Source organism: Ovis canadensis, chromosome 26, assembly GCF_042477335.2.
Source record: "Ovis canadensis isolate MfBH-ARS-UI-01 breed Bighorn chromosome 26, ARS-UI_OviCan_v2, whole genome shotgun sequence".
In the NCBI taxonomy this organism is placed as follows: Eukaryota; Metazoa; Chordata; class Mammalia; order Artiodactyla; family Bovidae; genus Ovis; species Ovis canadensis.
The window spans coordinates 52,921,695-52,939,474 of NC_091270.1; the positions used below are offsets into that span (position 1 = coordinate 52,921,695).

The window sequence follows — 17,780 nt, forward strand, 5'->3', positions numbered from 1 at the left end:
AAATGATTCTACATTAAAATCTTTAGTTTTCCTCAGTCCAAACTTAAGTTGGCAAAGACTTGTTGAATTAAGAGCAGTTGAGCTAGGGAATTTCCTGACCTTTGGTTAATTCTGATCCCTAACCCAATCTTCTAGAGGATAATTTCAATTACTTTTCCAAAGGCTTCCTCTTAAATTTATTTTATTTTTTAACGGCTTCTCTTTAGACATGGGTGTATTTTGAGGCACCAAATCCTCCTTTAACAAAAACTATCTACACATTTCACAAAATTACATTTGACATTCCCATTGCATCTGTACATAAACCTGTAGCTCACAGTAGGTATATCAGGAGTCCAATTTCAACATTTCCCCCCCCCAACAGTTAGGTCACCACTGAAAGTAAAGCTCAATGACACACCATTCCATTAATCAAACATTTTAACAGATAAAGTATGCAACAATGCACGGATTGCTTTTGCAAAGATAAAAATAGTAAGAATCAAATACTTTCTCTTGGGAAAATCAAGTGAGGCAGGTTTCCTGCAGTGAGATATGTTTAAGGAAAAAGCTTTGGCCACCATTCTTAGAAGCCTCTAAAGCACTCAGCTCAGAGTTCCCCGTTTTCCCAAGAGATAAAATGACAATGGATAGCAACATGAGGGAGACCTTAGGCGAAAAGAACAAGGAGAAATCTTTCGGTACTTACAAGAACTTTCAAAGGAGATGGGAACTGCAATCCTTCAGAGACCGCTCTCCGGATCGCCAACACAGTCTGAGTCTAAAGTAGGCTTCTCTCACACTGGCCGAGAAGTCACATTTCAGCTTACTAACTTCTACTCGGGTAAATAGTTTTACAACTCATAGAACAAACCCCCGGCTAAAATTAACCGCACCGGCGCAGCCCGCAGGAACTCGCTGATCTGCACCATACGCGCCGGGATTTATTCACTGGGACAACGTCGGTGTCCTCTTAATGGGAGCCCCGGCCAAGGGGCGTGCCCTGCGAACAACGCAGAGCATCGTGATTATGCTAATTACTGAATGCGGTCCCCTGGTGCTATCTCCTTCCTCGCTGTTTTCACAAGTGCCGGCCCACGGAGAGGGCGAGCTCTTTTTCAGCACAGGCACTCACTGGATTTTTCAGCTCTTTAAAATCAGACAAAACTTTAGCAACAAGGTGGCAGTGCTGTGCGCTCTTCACAAGGAAAAAAGAAAAAAAAAAACCAAGCCAAGGGACGTTCAGTCAGATTATCTACGCAGCACGATCAGACCTGGTACTGTTGTTTGGTCTGCTTAACTTGTGTTTGACTCTTTTGTGACCCCCGTGGACTGCAGCCCGCCAGGCTCCTCTGTCCATGGGATTTCCCCAGGCAAGCATACTGGAGTGGGTTGCCATTTTCTTCTCCAGGGGATCTTCCCTATCCAGAGATGGAACCTGCGTCTCCAGAATTGGCAGGCGGATTCTTTACCACTGAGCCACCAGGGAAGCCGAGATCTGGTACTGTGTGAAACTGAACAGGCATCCAAGACACATACCAATAAGTCTATCAACAAAGAACCTTAAACGAAAGCTTTTTTTTTTTCTCGCTACATAATGAACTAATTTCATTGATTTGCTCTCTGGCTTTGTCTTCTGCACCTCCCAAGGAGTTGCTATGAGGATGCAGGTTTACTAATAGACTACAACTGAGAATAAACATCTCAAATATTCGCAAAAGGCACCATCCTTAGCAAGAAGCATTTTGAAGTGCATTTAACTGCCTGGCTGGCTAGAACTGGTCAACTGTCCTTTATAGATGACAGACCATCTATAAATCCTGTTGAAGCTCAAGTTGACCGTTAAAGACCCCAAGTACACAGCTGATATTCAAAAGAAAATTAGAGATGACACTGAACTTTCTTTGAAAAATACAACTGCCTCAGTAAGTGCAACCTGGGCCAAGGACACCAAACTCCTTAATATCTACTCAAGATGGTTCACACTAGTTTGCTGTGGATATTCTAGTTCTTATGATATATTTCGCTCTTATTGGGTACTTCATGAGAGATTTCAAGGCATGAGCATCAATCAAATCTCCGAACATCTCTGGGAGATGTCATTTTCCCATTTTGTTTCTTAAACATTTGGGCAAACAGGGAAATTCAACAGCTTGTTCCACGCTTTTTGCTAAATCAACACGGGATTATTCCACCCCGCCTCCTAGCCACTCCATGGCATGTCTTCCATATTAACTATTTAGCTATAATCCTGCAAATCTTGTCGGAGCTATTTGGTTTTCTAATTTTAAAATGTCATATGTCAGTTTAGATTTCAGGAGATTTATTCTGCTCAGCTCCCCAGATCCCAGGTCAACTGTGGCACAGGCAGGCAGGTGACGGAACCTCAAGACTTGACCCTGTCCTTTCGAAGCACCGGCCCATGGGGCACGCCACCCGAAGCGGCGAACGGCTTGGTTTTCACTGGCATGAGCACAATCCCCCTCCTGGCTGTTTACAAAAACTGTGGGCTGCCAGTCTGGGTGTTTCCACCCCCAGAGCCCAGCTTTAGGCAGCGGAAGCCAGGACTTGCTCACCCCCCATGAGATGGTAGCTGTCTGCGCTCATCAACCGCCCCAACCCAAGTCCCTGCAGTGGGGCACCCCACCCTGAGCCCAGAGGAAAGAAGTTGGTACTTATCAAAGATGGCTGACCTCGGATGAATACGATCAATTCTCTGTGATCCACTGCGAACTTACTCTGGAATTCTCAACACCAAAGGAGGACGTCGTTAGGTTATTTTCGATACAGTGATCCTTAACTTACTATGTCATGGTGCAGTCAAAGAGTTTCTAAGCCAAACAGTACTTCTTCCCTCAACAAACAACAATGCCAATACACCATAAGCACCTATGCACTGAATCTGGCATCAGAGAGAAACAGGGAGTGGACCCCACGTCCCTGACGCTGAAGGCAGGGGACGCTGGGCAGTGCTCCAGTTCTTCACATGTCAAGTGTGCTGAGTGTGACTACACTTTTCTTTCAACAGTGGCCACACCTGTCCCAAGATCCAAGAACTGAAACATTCCAAAGTAAATAGCGTATCTTCCAGTGTCCATGAGTCACCCTGCTGTTTCCTTTTCATTAGCGAGAAGAATGGAGAAGTCAACTGTACTCTGTCCTGGGCATACCTATGACAGGAGAGAGAGATCTCTGTGCATCATTTAAAAGCAAGGGAAAGCCTTCCTGTTCGAGGTCACACACTGTGGGGCAGGGGGAGGGAGGCAGAGCTGTGCCAGCGAGGGGAGGTGATATGTGGGTCTCCAGTCCAGCAGATCCAAGAAATCAAAACGAAAATTCACATTAATGAACTGACCTGGATAAGGACCCTCTGGAGCAAGCTACTTCTATAATTCAAAAATTTCCAGTCACGTTAAAAAAGTAAAAATAAACAGGTGAAATTAATTTTAATATTTTTAATTGAACTCCATATATCTAAGATACCATCATTTCAACATGTCACAAAGATAGCACACCTGAAACTAACCCACAACATCGTAAATCAATTATACTCCAATATAAAACATTAAAAAAAACCAGATAGTGAATAGAAAAACTGCCAATGAGAGGGTGGGAGAAAGGGAAAGCTGGGGAACTCAGACAAATTGAGATGGGAGGAAGATGACTTAGAACAGAGAAAAAAAGGACTAAAAAGAGGGCAGACGGACGAAACGGAGGAGAGACGGAAAGCAGAACAGAGTCTGTCCCCGGGCACGGAGTCCAGGTATGGGACCGGGTAACAAATACTGGAACGTTCCCACCCTGGGACCCAGTGCTGCAGACCCAGGAGTCAGGAAAGACAAGGCCTCTGCGCCGTCCAGGAGCTCATGTCTGAGTAAGACGGACAGACCGCCATGCCCCACCCGGCACATATACGGTTCTTGCGACCCTGAAGACGCGGCTCTGTGCTGCGTACTAGGGGAGCACACGAGTCAGGGGGCACAATTTCATTCTGAAATGATGGTTATCTCTCGTGAATGTGAATTAACTTTTTTATTCAAGTATAGTTGGTTTATAGTGTGCGTTTATTTCAGGTGTTCAGCAATGTGATTCAGTTATAACATATTCTTTTTCAGATTCTTTCCCTATACAGGATATTAGAGGATATTGGGCATAGTTCTCTGTGCTAATATATAGTAGGTCTCTTATCTATTTTGTATATATGTATATATTTATATGGTATGTACATGCTACTCCCAAAGCCCTGATTTATCCCTCTCCCCTAAAATTTTAAATATATGTCTTAGGCCATCTCAGGATTCTGCATTTTATTTCGAAATCTCCAAGAGTCACAGAGAGATTAATTATTCTAACATATTTTTAAAAAGGACATCTGGAACCAGCAGTAAAGTTTCCTCTCTGAGGTATTCATCATCTTCAAATTAAACCTGGTGATTTAGTCCAACTAGTGAAGGGACAGGGTGGGAAAGAAGCAGAAAAGGGGAAAAATTCACATTTCATGATCACCAGTTTTTCAGAGGATGGCATGAAGAGTACTCAATATCTTCATGCTCCAAAAAAAAAAAAAAAAAAAACAAACCACCCAAAAAATCATCACCAGTCCACTGGGGAGAAAGTCAGAAAGATCTGAGTTCAAAAGGCAGCTCCTAACCCGGCTGCTTGACCTTGGGCACCACTCTGACCTGGGGCACGTCAGCTGACCTGTATGAGTCCACTTCCCCGCCCGCCCCGTAAAACAGAGGCGGCGGTGTGACATCAAGGGGCAGCAAGGACTCCGGCCACTGGCGCCCGCCGGGCCCAGGCTCCCAGTAAACTGCCGCCTTTACACACACAGCCCCCGACTGGGACGTTACTGAGGGAGGGTAAGAGGCTTCCTGCTTTGACAGTTCAAAGCTTCAAAGAATAAAAGGCTGAAAGGGGCTCCAAATAATCGTGACGTGCTGCAGAGAAGCCAGGGCCTGTAAACTCGGCTCTGAAAACTGTGCCCCTGGGCAGCCGGCTCAGGTCTCCTCCACTCCAGCAGCGCATGCTGGGAGCCGAGGGCTGGCTCAGAGCCGAGGGACACTGAGTGACCATTCACACAAGTCCCGAGTCCGGGCAATGGGACGGTAATAGCCCCCTATCAGCTCCTACTTCCCTGGACCTACACCGACTCTGGGCTTGGTCTGCGGGGCAACAGCAAGCATAAACCAGAGACTTGAGTGCAGGCCTGGGGTGGGGGAGCCAGCCCCCGGCTCCAGCTGCACTTCAGGGCACCGAGACCACCCCTGGATGCCCACCTAACCTTCTGAGGGTAAGACCACGTGGGGCACAGACTTGCCATCTGCACTGAAGCCCCACCACAGTCAGCCCGACGATGGCCCCCCCAGGCTCGGAGGCCACCCCAGGCCAGGTGGCCCCAGCCAGGCTGCCAGCTGACTTCAGAGACCCACTGGCTAGCTCCATCCAACCAGAAGAGTCACCCCGGTGACCCACGGAACCGTGAGACTTCAGGCTTGCTTTTCCCGGCTGCTAGAATTAGGAGGCCTGTTACACAGCAAAAGCTCACAGACACACAATCTCCAAACGGTCTGTAAGCAGTCCATCCCTTTACTTTCCAATGAAACCCTCTCAGACTAATCTGTGTCTATCTTACTCTTAAAAACGCACAATTCTCTTTTTTAAAAAACCCACAATTCTGATTACTACAATTACTTTGCCATATCCACCAGCACGTTACTCAAACTAAAATGAAACAGTGATACGGTCTGAATGTGAAACTGCTAAAATGGTTAAGTTTAAGCTTTATTTGTTTCATCCTATAATTAGAAACAAATATCAGGTTGGTTAAAAAGTTCATTCAGGTTTTTCTGTATCCTTTTATAGGGAAACCCAAACAAACTTTTTGGCCAAACTAATCTATGTGGCCTTCAATGCTACAGCTCTCTGCTAAATGACTTCTCTGGCTTCCCTGGTGACTATGTGGGAAAAGGAAAAAAATCTGCCTGCCAATGTAGGAGACCCGGGTTCGATCCCTGGTCTGGGAAGATCCCATATGCCGAGGTGCAGCTAAGCCCTCACACCGCAACTACTGAGCATGCCAGTGCCCTAGAGCGTGGGAGCCGCACTCGGCAACAAGAGAAGCCACAACGAGAAGGCCCCGCATCGCAACTAGAGAAAGCCCATGTGCAGCCACGAAGACCCAGTACAGCCACAAATAAATAAACAAATAAAACAAGTTTTTTAAAAGATGATTCTCTATCCTGGCCTTCAGACTGATTACATGGGTGTACTTCCTGGCTGTTCAGTCCAGTCGCTCAGTGCTGTCCGACTCTTTGCGACCCCATGGACCGCAGCACGCCCCGTTCACAGCTGTTCAGTCCATCTTAATACTTCAGAAATGGATTAAGAGTACCATTTACGCACACGTGAGCAGAGAAAACGGATTCAAAGAATAAACCACCTTTTCTTCTGCACTTCTGTAAGCTAAAAATATATATACACATAAGTAGCCAGTTCTTCAAGACAGTTCTTTTTTAAGACTTTGAGAGACAGTTAATTCTGCATAATTTATAACAATTGTATGAGGACTGTAAAAATAAAGGCAGCATTATTACTGCTGCTGTTTAAATACTTATTTTAGACAGTTGATCTTTTCAAGTATCTTAGAAGTCCACGGGGAAAATTGATCCTCACCATGCATTCCTAAGAGTCATCCATTTAACAGACACTTGCTAAACAATTGCTTCCTGCCATTCCAAAACCCCCAAGCATTAACAAGATTTCAAAGAACGGCAGGGTGCCCAAGATTGTAGTGCAACATGGTGTTAGCAACAGTGCTGCCTTCAAGAGGCTTATAATCTGATAGAAGACATGACGGCATATATATGCACTTTCTACCATATAAGAAGGTAATCAGTAAGCATCCTAAAGGGTAAAAATCCATTCCACCAGGAATCTTCTGGTGGGCTTAGTCAAGAAAGGCACCTTGGAGAAAGTAACATGTGAATTTGCCTGCTGATAAGCTTTCAACAGCGAAAGAAGTGGAAAGAACATTATAGAGAACCAGCAACGTGCAAGTCGGAGAAAAAGGAATGCTGTGGCGCATGTCTGCACCGTGTATGTCTGGGAAACGGGTTTCAGCTCTGCCAATTAACAGCTGTTTAGACCACTGATAAAGTCGCTTCCTTTCTCCAAATCAACGCTGAAAAGTGTCCAACGAGAGTATGGAGGCCGGGGTAAGACTGCCCGGGCTTCTTCTAGTTTCATCACTTCTAGTTTCTGGTTGCTGACTCTGGGCAATTAATTCTCTCTCTGTGCCTCAGGTTCATCATCTTTAAAGAGGGTATAACAATATACAAACTCCATAGGGTGACTATGAAGATTAGATGGGTTTATATTTGTAAAGAATGCAGAACAGTGCCTGTTGCTTAATATATAAGTGAAGTCGCTCAGTTGTGTCCGACTCTTTGTGACCCCATGGACTGCAGCCCACCAGGCTCCTCCATCCATGGGATTTTCCAGCCAAGGGTACTGGAGTGGGTTGCCATTTCCTTCTCCAAACATTCTGTTAAATAAACAAACTCACACGTTTATGCATACATAGCAAGCTAGGTAGACAGATGTGCATGAATATAGAAATACAGACATAGCTGTATCATCAAGGACAGAACCTGGTTTGTACTAGATGCCAGATTCCTATATATATATTTTTCCCTTTGAAGTTCACTCTGTACTAGAGCACAGGGCCATATATGCCCCAATATTAGCATCCACTCAGTTAAAAGATTGGAGACTGTCCTTCCCTCTTTCTCTTGAGGCAACAATTCTGCCTGGGAGACGCCAGGCTTACTAAACTGCTAGACAGACATAGCACGGCTGTCAGATTCAAACAAAGCTGCTCTAATGTCTCATGTAATAAAAACACTTTCAATGGAAAAACAAGCATAGGCTTATTAAGTATCATCTCAACCTCTATAATTTATTAGCATTCAAGCTAATGCAAAACAAGAAACCTTAAATCTAAGATTTCAGGCAGGAAACAAAAGCCCCGAAAAACAAGATTTTAAGCCACGTGAATCGAAAGGTGGGTTAACAAAATTCTAATTCCAGTCTAATTTGGCTTCAAGTAGTTATATATCCAAACTGAAAAAATTTTAACTGAAGTTTTATTACATGAATCTAGCAAATATGAAGCTGAATTTCTCATTTTTAAGATGAAAATACTAAAGACAGTTGACAGAGTATACTAAAAGTACTTGAAAATATTCTGCTACGTTGAAAAAAGTAAACATTTCCTGTAATCTTATACTACTTGCTTAGAGACCTCTTTTTCACAGATAATGTATAGGTAAAAACTTCACCTACCACAAATCAAACTGCACTGGTGAATGGGATTTGAATGAACCAGTTATGCTGAACCACTAATGATAAATGCCCCCTTCTCAGTCTATTCCATCCAATTATAGGAAAATTGTTAAGAACTGGGCAATAAGCTATTAACTTCCAAAATCTTTTGGTACATGATCAGTTAATATTTATTTCTGTTGTTTCAATCCACAAGCAATTAAATTTGTTTCAGAAGCATCTACAACTTTTTTTAGAATAAGGGTTACCCTACTTCCTAACTTGAAATTTAAGACTATCTGAGGACTGTAGGTTGTAGGCAAATTCTTTAATAAGAGTTACCCTTCTGGGTTCATCTGAATCCCAACTTCACTACCTGCTAACTGAGCCACCACAGGCAAGTTAACAGACTGTTGTAAAAATGAGTTAATGCACATATAACACGCAGACAGTACTTGGCACAGATTTTAAAAAATACATATTTTACCTACATAAAATAATAAGGAAGGGGAAATTGTGTTTGAACCACCTGTACATAGTAGAGAATCTATCCTACTTTGGGACTCTCTTAAGTTTTTAGAGGAAATTTGCAGGGTAAAGCTGAAAGGACCCTCATTAACAGCCAGTCCAAAGTGGCAATGTTTTCCAAATAATAATTTCAAGTGCGTGCTCAGGGTTCCTACATTCTGTTCTCAAGCTGCCAAGCCCTCCTGAAATGCCCAAGTGTGGGGAAACATGACACTTGGTGTCAGTTTACCAAGAGAGTTGGGAAATCAAGAATGTACTTTCCAATTTTGAATCTTTTTGTTGTCAATGGATGCAGTCCATTCCCAACCAGACACACTGAGAAGTGGTCACTTTGGCAATCAGTGGTTCAAAATCAACCGCCAATTATAGGAGCTGAAATATTTGTAAGAGATTCTCACTTCACTTGGCTACAAGAATCCAGGAGGTTTCAATACGGGGAGCAGAGGCTCTATCTATCTCTCTCTCGAGATAGATGTACGTGATTCTGTCTCAAGCACTGTATATTTCATCTTAACAAACATTCCCATGAAGGCTCATCTTTCAAAATATCAGCGATAAGCAAAGAAGGACTGACAACTCAGCTCTCAGAACTGTAACAGCCCAGTAATTATAACAGCTGTTCTCTGAAACACAGAGACCAGTTTCTTTACAGAGACCCTGGTTCACACAAGGGGGGACGAGCAGTACTGGGGCGTCTGTAGGCTGTGAAACAGGAGACAATTACCCATTTTAGACCTTAATGCTCACATTGTAAGACGCGGTCTGTTCTTTTTCTTGACATTCTATTCCTGTCTCTCCAATTGCCAGGAGAGGGAACATCATCCAATTCTTTGAGTCAGATCTGTTTTTTTTTTTTTTAAAAAAAAGGCTCCTAAAAACTAACTAAAAATTAATCTTTTCAGTTTCACGACTTAAGATCTTTTCAAGTAAACTACACTGAAAGGAAGAATTCTTGATAAATCCAGATTTTTAAGGCTTAACATGGGGAACACAGCCAATATTTTATAGTAAGTATAAAGGGAACAAAGCCTTTAAAAGTTGTGAATTGCTATACTGTAGACCCGTTACTTATAAAACATTGTACAACTATACTTTAATTTTTAAAAGTAAAAAAAAAAAACACAAAACCCTCTTTTTAAATAAGATGATGGATACATAAAAGAGCAGTATATTAATAAATTCCAACCAATACTTCGATTTTGAATAAGAAAATTTTTGTTCTCATTATTCAACTCTAACATATGATACAGGATTACAGGATAATAAACAGCCAGTTAGACAAAGAGTATGCTAGTTGTTAACACGCAGCATATCAGAAATACATGCAAATCACAACATCAGATTAGTACTTACTGTTCTTTGTATAAGTGTTAAACAAGCCATCTCTTACTCCTAAGAGTGGAGTGGTGGGCCAGTGTTCAGAAAAATAATTAGGATAAAACCTCAAACATCCTCCCGCACAATATCCAAGAGAGTCTCTCTGAGATTATTTATGAAAAGTAATCTCTTTCAAAATTTAACTAATTCTGGCCACTGAAGAAAAGGAGGAGTCAATCAAATTTAAGTTATGATTCTTTAGAATGTGTTGGACAATTCTGAGACACACTGAGAAAAAAAGCATTAAAAATAGCCAAGAGAAGGCAGCAGCTAAAACACAAAGGCCAGAGGTGAGATCAAAATTAGAAACGTATAATGTCTGGAGGGCTGTCCATATAAGGATATCTTTAAATCAGTAACTAAGTTGGGACCATCCACCGGGCAAAATAAACAGCTGCCATCATCGAAGCGGCTGACTCCATCTCTCATTCAGAAATCTCTGGACCATCTCATGAGACAAATATGACGTGACTTTATGCTCAACAGTGTTTGGGGCTATTCTCAAAGCTGGTCTCGACTTTCCCAGTCCCACATGAGAAACACATATACACGGATCTTTCCTTTTTACAAAAGTATGAAACGGCAACAATAGCGGGGATCTCCCTGGCCTTCCAGTGATTGAGACTTCACCTTCCACGAGCGTGATGTGAGTTCGATCCCTGGTCTGGGGACTGGGATGCCACATGCTTCCCAGCCAAAAAAAAAAAAAAAAAATCTGAAAGCATAAAACAGAGGCAGTGTTGTAGCAAATTCAAAGCAATATTAGAGGATAAAACTTCTGCCAAGCCTTCCTCACCCCATCTGCTAGACTATATTTACTTACACTCCCCAACCCCATAAATTTCCTGATCCCCGGAGTGGGCTGCTGTTTTCCTCTTTCACTTATTTATTTGTTAGACTCTCAGGGAGCTTCTTAAGCTGGTGCCAAGCCCAGGAGAGATGAAATAAATAAGGATCTTACCTTCTAGGAGTTCAGTGTGGTATGGCAGACCAACACAGAAATAACTAATATAGCGCAAGGCCTATGTAACAGGAATTTGCACAAGGAGGCTTGCGACTGTCTCTGGCATTGAGGGGAGGGCCTGTGATGGAGAGGACCAGGCAGAGAAAAAGCAGAAGGCATTTGAGGCAGAGAGATCAGGACAGGCAAAAGCTCAGAGTCTGTTCTAAGAACAGCAAGAACTGTGTGCCCGGAGTGTAAGTGACAGGATGTGAACGGGGGAAGAGGCGGAAGATTAGGCTGGAAAAGGCAATGACTGCGGTCCCTGCGGGCCATGCGAACTCTCATCAGCGCACCATCCTGCCGCCCTGAGGCTCTCAACTCTGGCTACATGTCAAAATCCCCTGGGAAACTTTAAGACAGAATTGATGTCTGGTATTTGCTAGCATCAATTAATTGGTCAAGATGGGGACTGGGCGTTGGTGTTTTAAAAAGTCTTCTCACGTGATTCTAGCATGTGGTCGGGGTGAGAACAGCCACTACCAGGCAACAGGGAGTCAACACAACCAAGCGAGGAGGATGAGGATCCAAGAGCAACATAATAATAATGAAAAGTTAACTGAGCAAGAGCGCAGGGCAGACCAGAGCGACTTCCCTGGTGGTCCACTGGTTAAGATGCCACGCTTCCAACACAGAGGGCATGGCTTTAATTCCTGGTCAGGAACTAGATCCCACACGCCATGGGGTCAGTCCAACAAATAAAAATGAAAAAATAAGTAAGTAAATAATATTCTAAAATTAAAAAATAAAAGAGTAGATCAGAGGCACAGAGACCAGGGGAGGAATGTCCATTTACAGGTTCCCGAATATAGACAAAGAGAGGAGTCTACGCCAGTAGTTAGTATTCACCTTTTCTGGGTCACCAACCTGTGCAAAAGTGAGTGATAAAAGTTAAAAGCCTTAAAAAAAGAAAAGCTAAAAGCCTTTTCCTAAGGAAAAATGCACATGTCAAAAAATGTACAAATAACTTCGAGGGGTTATGAACCTCTTTTGAGTAGTAGATTCAAGTGAAGAAATCCTGACCCTAAAAGCAGTGACTAGAAGGAGGAGTGGAGAAGGCAATGGCACCCCACTCCAGTCCTCTTGCCTGGAAAATCCCACGGACGGAGGAGCCGGGTGGGCTGCAGTCCATGGGGTCGCTAAGAGTGGGACACGACCAACAGACTTCACTTTCACTTTTCACTTTCATGCATTGGAGAAGGAAATGGCAACCCACTCCAGTGTTCTTGCCTGGAGAATCCCAGGGACGGGGGAGCCTGGTGGGCTGCCGTCTATGGGGTCACACAGAGTTGGACACGACTGAAGCGACTCAGCAGCAACAGCAGCAGCAGAAAGAGGAGAGAGACTTGAGGCAGAATCAACAGCACTGACGACTCCCAGGTGAAGGGAAGGGACAGGGATGTGGGCTGACACCCTACTTCCAGCTCGAGGGTCGTGATCAACTTACTTACTTACATGTCAGGAACGACACTAACTGGTAACGTGTATTCATCTCAGTGAGTCTTCCCAGTTCTAGAAGATGAACTGCCATCTTACTCATCACTGAAGAAGCTGAGACTGAGAGATATTAAGGAGCCTGTCCAAGGCCAGGCAGTGTGAAATGGTGGAGCGGGAATTCAGTCCCAGAGAGGAAGCCTCCAGAGCCCCCAGCATGTCTGGTGAGCAGGCCCCATTCATTAAAACAGAAGAGACAGGCGGACAGAGCAGAAGTAGGTTCAGTAGGAGAGGAGGAAGGGGCAGGGGAGGGAATATACACATTACCTTGAGATATGCCACGTTCAAGATGGTACAAGACATATTAATGACATTATCTGCTGAATCAGCAAAAAAAAGAGAGGCGCTCAGGGCGGGGGGGTGGGGTACAGTGGAAGACACAGCTGTAGAATGTTTAGGGAGCTCCCTAAACACGTGCTAAGTCCCAGCACGGGCTAAGTGCCGCTCTGCAGGTGTGCGTGCTACCCTTTCCTCTCTGCAAGTGAGCAAACAACACTCGGGTGAGCAGGGTGGCCAAGCCAGCAGGGGGCACAGCCCACCCCTAACCTAACATCTCTGGCACCAGAAAAAGGAGTAGAAACCCTGGTCCTAAGTGGCAGCAGCTCCCACCCTGTTCTAAAACCACTAGTGTGAGATACAGGTTTTTTTTTTTCCTTTCAAAACTTTATATTCAAAAACTTGACAATATTTACTTCCACCTTTCCATCCTTTATTTCTAAAGGATTCTGACACTGTTTCAATTATTTGAGCGACAATAAGAGATATCTGCGTCTCAACCAAGAGAAGTATCAGAGCTACACTTCCACAGACTTCCGCAGGGCAGTGTGCAGACTCAGGTGCAGGCTTGTGCAGACAACAAGCAGGACACAAATTCCGCACAGAGCTTTTATCATCCGAGTCAGGATTCAGAACAATTAGCCCAATGGAGATAAGTGTCCTGTGTTCCCGGAGGCCACAATGAAGCCAGGAAGTGGTGAAATTTCCTTTTTTACTCTTTTTGTAGCATGAAAAGAATGTGGCTTTTCTCCTCTCTAAAGAAACAAAAATAAACTCTTAAACCATACACTACAAGTCTAGACTAGTTACTTCAGGTTTAACAGTGGAATAATTTGTGCACTGCACGTTTCAGATATAAACCTGTTACAGTTCAACATTTCGGCACCTTTAAAAATACCTGTACTGGCAGTCACGTAGCCTTTAAGTTAAAAGCATCAAAAAAGTACTTTAAAAGAGCCTGCAACATTATCCTAGAATTTTCTCCTCTTCTAGAATTCAGGTACCTGAGGGAAGAAATATGATGATCGAATGAAAAGGGTACTGAAGTCCTACAGCACAACCTCTCACTCACAGCACGATTCCTTCCAGAGCCCCGGTCCTGGCCACCCATCACTAGGCTCGAAGTCATGGCTTTCCAGGGCCCCACCCCATCACTGGAGACCTCTCACTAGGTGCTTGTGCTGCGTACTGTGCTTACTCGCTCAGTCGTGCCCGACTCTTTGAAACCCCACGGGCTGTAGCCCACCAGGCTCCTCTGTCCATGGGGATTCTCCAGGCAAGAAAACTGGAGTGGGTTGCCATGCCCTCCTCCAGGGGAATCTTCCCAACTCAGGCACTGAACCCAAGTCTCCCGCATTCCAGGAGGATTAACCAGCTGAGCCACCAGGGAAGCCCTCACTAGAGCTCAGATGAAGTCAAAATCCTTTGCCTTGTGATTTCCATTCATCAGATGTTCACCGAGCACCTGAGATCCACAGCACAAGCTCTGCAAACCACCGTCTGGTCCGGGCGGTCCTTTCTCTGCGCTGCTCTCTCACACCCTCTCCCTCTGCTCCAATAACAAACTCCCCGCCCCCCTCCCGGGGGATCCTCAGTGTCTCCACTTCTCAGCCCATCACCCATCTCCTTGCTCTGCTAGCGTCTCACCGAAGCGTGGGTCACAGGCGTCAACACAACCACCAGGTGTGGCCTAGCGCCTGTTTTTAGCAGCTGCATCACAGAGAGGCTTGCAGAAGCCTGTGGTCAAATAAACTCTAGCTGATCTTCTCAGGTGGAGAAGGCAATGGCACCCCACTCCAGTACTCTGGCCTGGAAAATCCCATGGATGGAGGAGCCTCTGTGAGCCCATCCTCAACTCCTGCAGATACTTCCTCTTGCTGATTTTATTTATTTATTAAACTTTTTTTTTTAATTTTTATTTATTTATTTGGCTGCTCTGGGTCTTAGTTGTAGCATGTGGGATCTAGCTCCCTGACCAGGGATCGAACCTGGGCCCCCTGCACTGGGAGCTCAGAGTCTTAGCCACTGACCACCAGGGAATTCCCTTGCTGATTTTATTTAGAACGCTGCCACAAGCTATCCAGATGATTCTGAATCGAGAGTCTGCTCTGTATGGCACTAGTCATCTCTCCTAGGTTGATGTCATCTGGAAAGTTAGATAAACTTCTCTCAATCCAGTCTTTACAGAAAGAGGACACTGTGATTTAAATGTGCTATCAACGGAAACTCAAAAGTTCCCTGTGGTCCCAAAGATCCCTTTATAGAATCTTGAGGCTCAGAACTACCATTTGATTTTATCTGTTTTCAGTCTTTCTTGAGGGAACAGCTCTGCTGAAAATCTGATGAAAGCCATCACAAGGATTTGCTGTTCAGCCACTCAGCTGGGTCCTACTCTTTGCAACCCCATGGACTGCAGCACGCCAGGCTCCCCTGTCCTTTGCTATCTCCCAGAGCTTGCTCAAACTCATGTCCATCTAGTCGGTGATGCCACCCAACCATCTTGTCCTCTGCTGTCCCCTTCTCCTCCTGCCTTCAATCTTTCCCAGCCTCAGGGTCTTTCCCAGTGAGTCGGCTCTTCACAACAGGAGACCAAAGTATTGGAGTTTCAGCTTCAGCATCATTCCTTTCAGTGAATATTCAGGGTTGATTTCCTTTAGGATCGACTGGTTTGATCTCCTTGCTGTCCAAGGAACTCTCAAAAGTCTTCTCCAGCACCACAGTTCGAAAGCATCAGTTCTTTGGCGCCCAGCTTCTTTATGGTCCAACTCTCACATCCGTACTTGACTACCGGAAAAGCCATAGTTTTGACTGGACAGACCATCGTGGGCAAAGTGATGTCGCTGTACACAGTTTTTCAGTCAACATCAGATGATTCCAGGACCTCCAGGAAGCCCATCCGTTGGCCTGTTGAGGTAAAACCTTAGGAATTCTAGAAGCTATGTAAAATACCTACGGTCATTAGGATCCATTCAGAGCCATTTCTAAAATAACTGATTCTCTGTCTAATGCCCAACAATGCCCTGATGAAGCCAATTACTTGGAATTCAACTGACCTTAATTCACTGATTCTATCAGAGAAGATATACAGAAACTAAGAAATCTGAAGAAAACCAAACCACAGGTTATAAGAATACTTTAGATACAAAAGTTATACATACAAAGATACGTGTTGCAACACTGTTTATGGTGGAAAAAAGGAGGGGCCATCTTGAATATCCATCCGCATGGAAATGGCTGAATAAATTATGTATGTTGAAAATGTTATTCACTTTTTGAAAACAAGAGTTAGATCTGATATATTGATCTGGAGAAACAGCCATGACCTATTATGGAGGAAAACAAAGCTTTAGAATAATGTATTGAGTATGGTTCCAAATAGGAAAAGGAGTACGTCAAGACTATATATTATCACCCTGCTTATTTAACTTATATGCAGAGTACATCATGAGAAACGCTGGGCTGGAAGAAGTACAAGCTGGAATCAAGATTGCCAGGAGAAATATCAATAACCTCAGATATGCAGACGACACCACCCTTATGGCAGAAAGTGAAGAGGAATTAAAAGCCTCTTGATGAAGGTGAAGGAGGAGAGTGAAAAAGTTGGCTTAAAGCTCAACATTCAGAAAACGAAGATCATGGCATCTGGTCCCATCACGTCATGGCAAATAGATGGGGAAACAGTGGAAACAGTGTCAGACTTTATTTTTGGGGTCTCCAAAATCACTGCAGATGGTGATTGCAGCCATGAAATTAAAAGACGCTTACTCCTTGGAAGGAACGTTATGACCAACCTAGATAGCATATTGAAAAGCAGAGACGTTACTTTGCCAACAAAGGTCCGTCTAGTCAAGGCTATGGTTTTTCCAGTGGTCATGTATGGATGTGAGAGTTGGACTGTGAAGAAAGCTGAGCACTGAAGAATTGATGCTTTTGAACTGTGGTGTTGGAGAAGACTCTTGAGAGTCCCTTGGACTGCAAGGAGATCCAACCAGTCCATCCTAAAGGAGATCAGCCCTGGGTGTTCACTGGAGGGACTGATGCTAAAGCTGAAACTCCAATACTTTGGCCACCTGATGCAAAGAGCTAACTCATTAGAAAAGACTCTGATGCTGGGAGGGATTGGGGGCAGGAGGAGAAGGGGATGACAGAGGATGAGATGGCTAGATGGCATCACTGACTCGATGGACATGAGTTTGACTGAATTCCGGGAGTTGGTGATGGACAGAGAGGCCTGGCGTGCTGCGATTCATGGGGTCGCAAAGAGTCAGACACAACTGAGCGACTGAACTGATGATCCTACTTGAAAAGCAAAAAAAAAAAAAAAAAAAAAACCTAACAAATCTTATGTCATTAAACATACTTTTTTCAATGTAGGAAAAGGTGCAGAATTCGCACCTGTGAACACGGTGTGGAGGAATGGATGTTGCTGTTGTTCATCCCTGCACACTCTCGCTTGTTGCAAGCAAATACTGATTTTGCAAAGCAATACATTCTTAAAAGAAAATAAACTAATAAAATTGACCACAGCATCTATAAACAGGATCTCTCACCCCGACACTTTGGGCAGGTTTTCTAAACCCATTCTGATGTCCCCAAAAGGTTTCCACCCACGGGATGCCTTGGACCAAATCTAACTTCCTTTTGACTTTTCAGTAATTCTCTGAACAGTTTCTCACTGTTTTGGTACTTGATTCACCGTCACAGGCATTCTTCTGTTATACTTATGAAAGCTGTGTTGTGTAGATTAAATGTGTCCACAGTCCACAGGTGTGATTTTTTCCCCCTTAGGAAAATATCCATC

The 17,780-nt window shown here is 44.1% G+C and overlaps 1 protein-coding gene across 2 annotated transcripts in view; it reads right to left on the minus strand.

Annotated features, from left to right (window-relative positions):
• SLC20A2 (solute carrier family 20 member 2) overlaps positions 1-17,780 on the minus strand; it is a 110,727-nt gene that overhangs the window by 74,547 nt on the left and 18,400 nt on the right. Inside the window, exon 1 of one of the 2 annotated variants that reach the window (XM_069572709.1) lies at positions 689-1,115. The exons of the other annotated variant lie outside the window; for it this stretch is intronic. The gene's annotated coding sequence lies outside the window, so the exon portion shown is untranslated. Of the gene's footprint in view, positions 1-688; positions 1,116-17,780 lie in introns of those variants that run through there. 2 annotated transcript variants of the gene reach the window in all.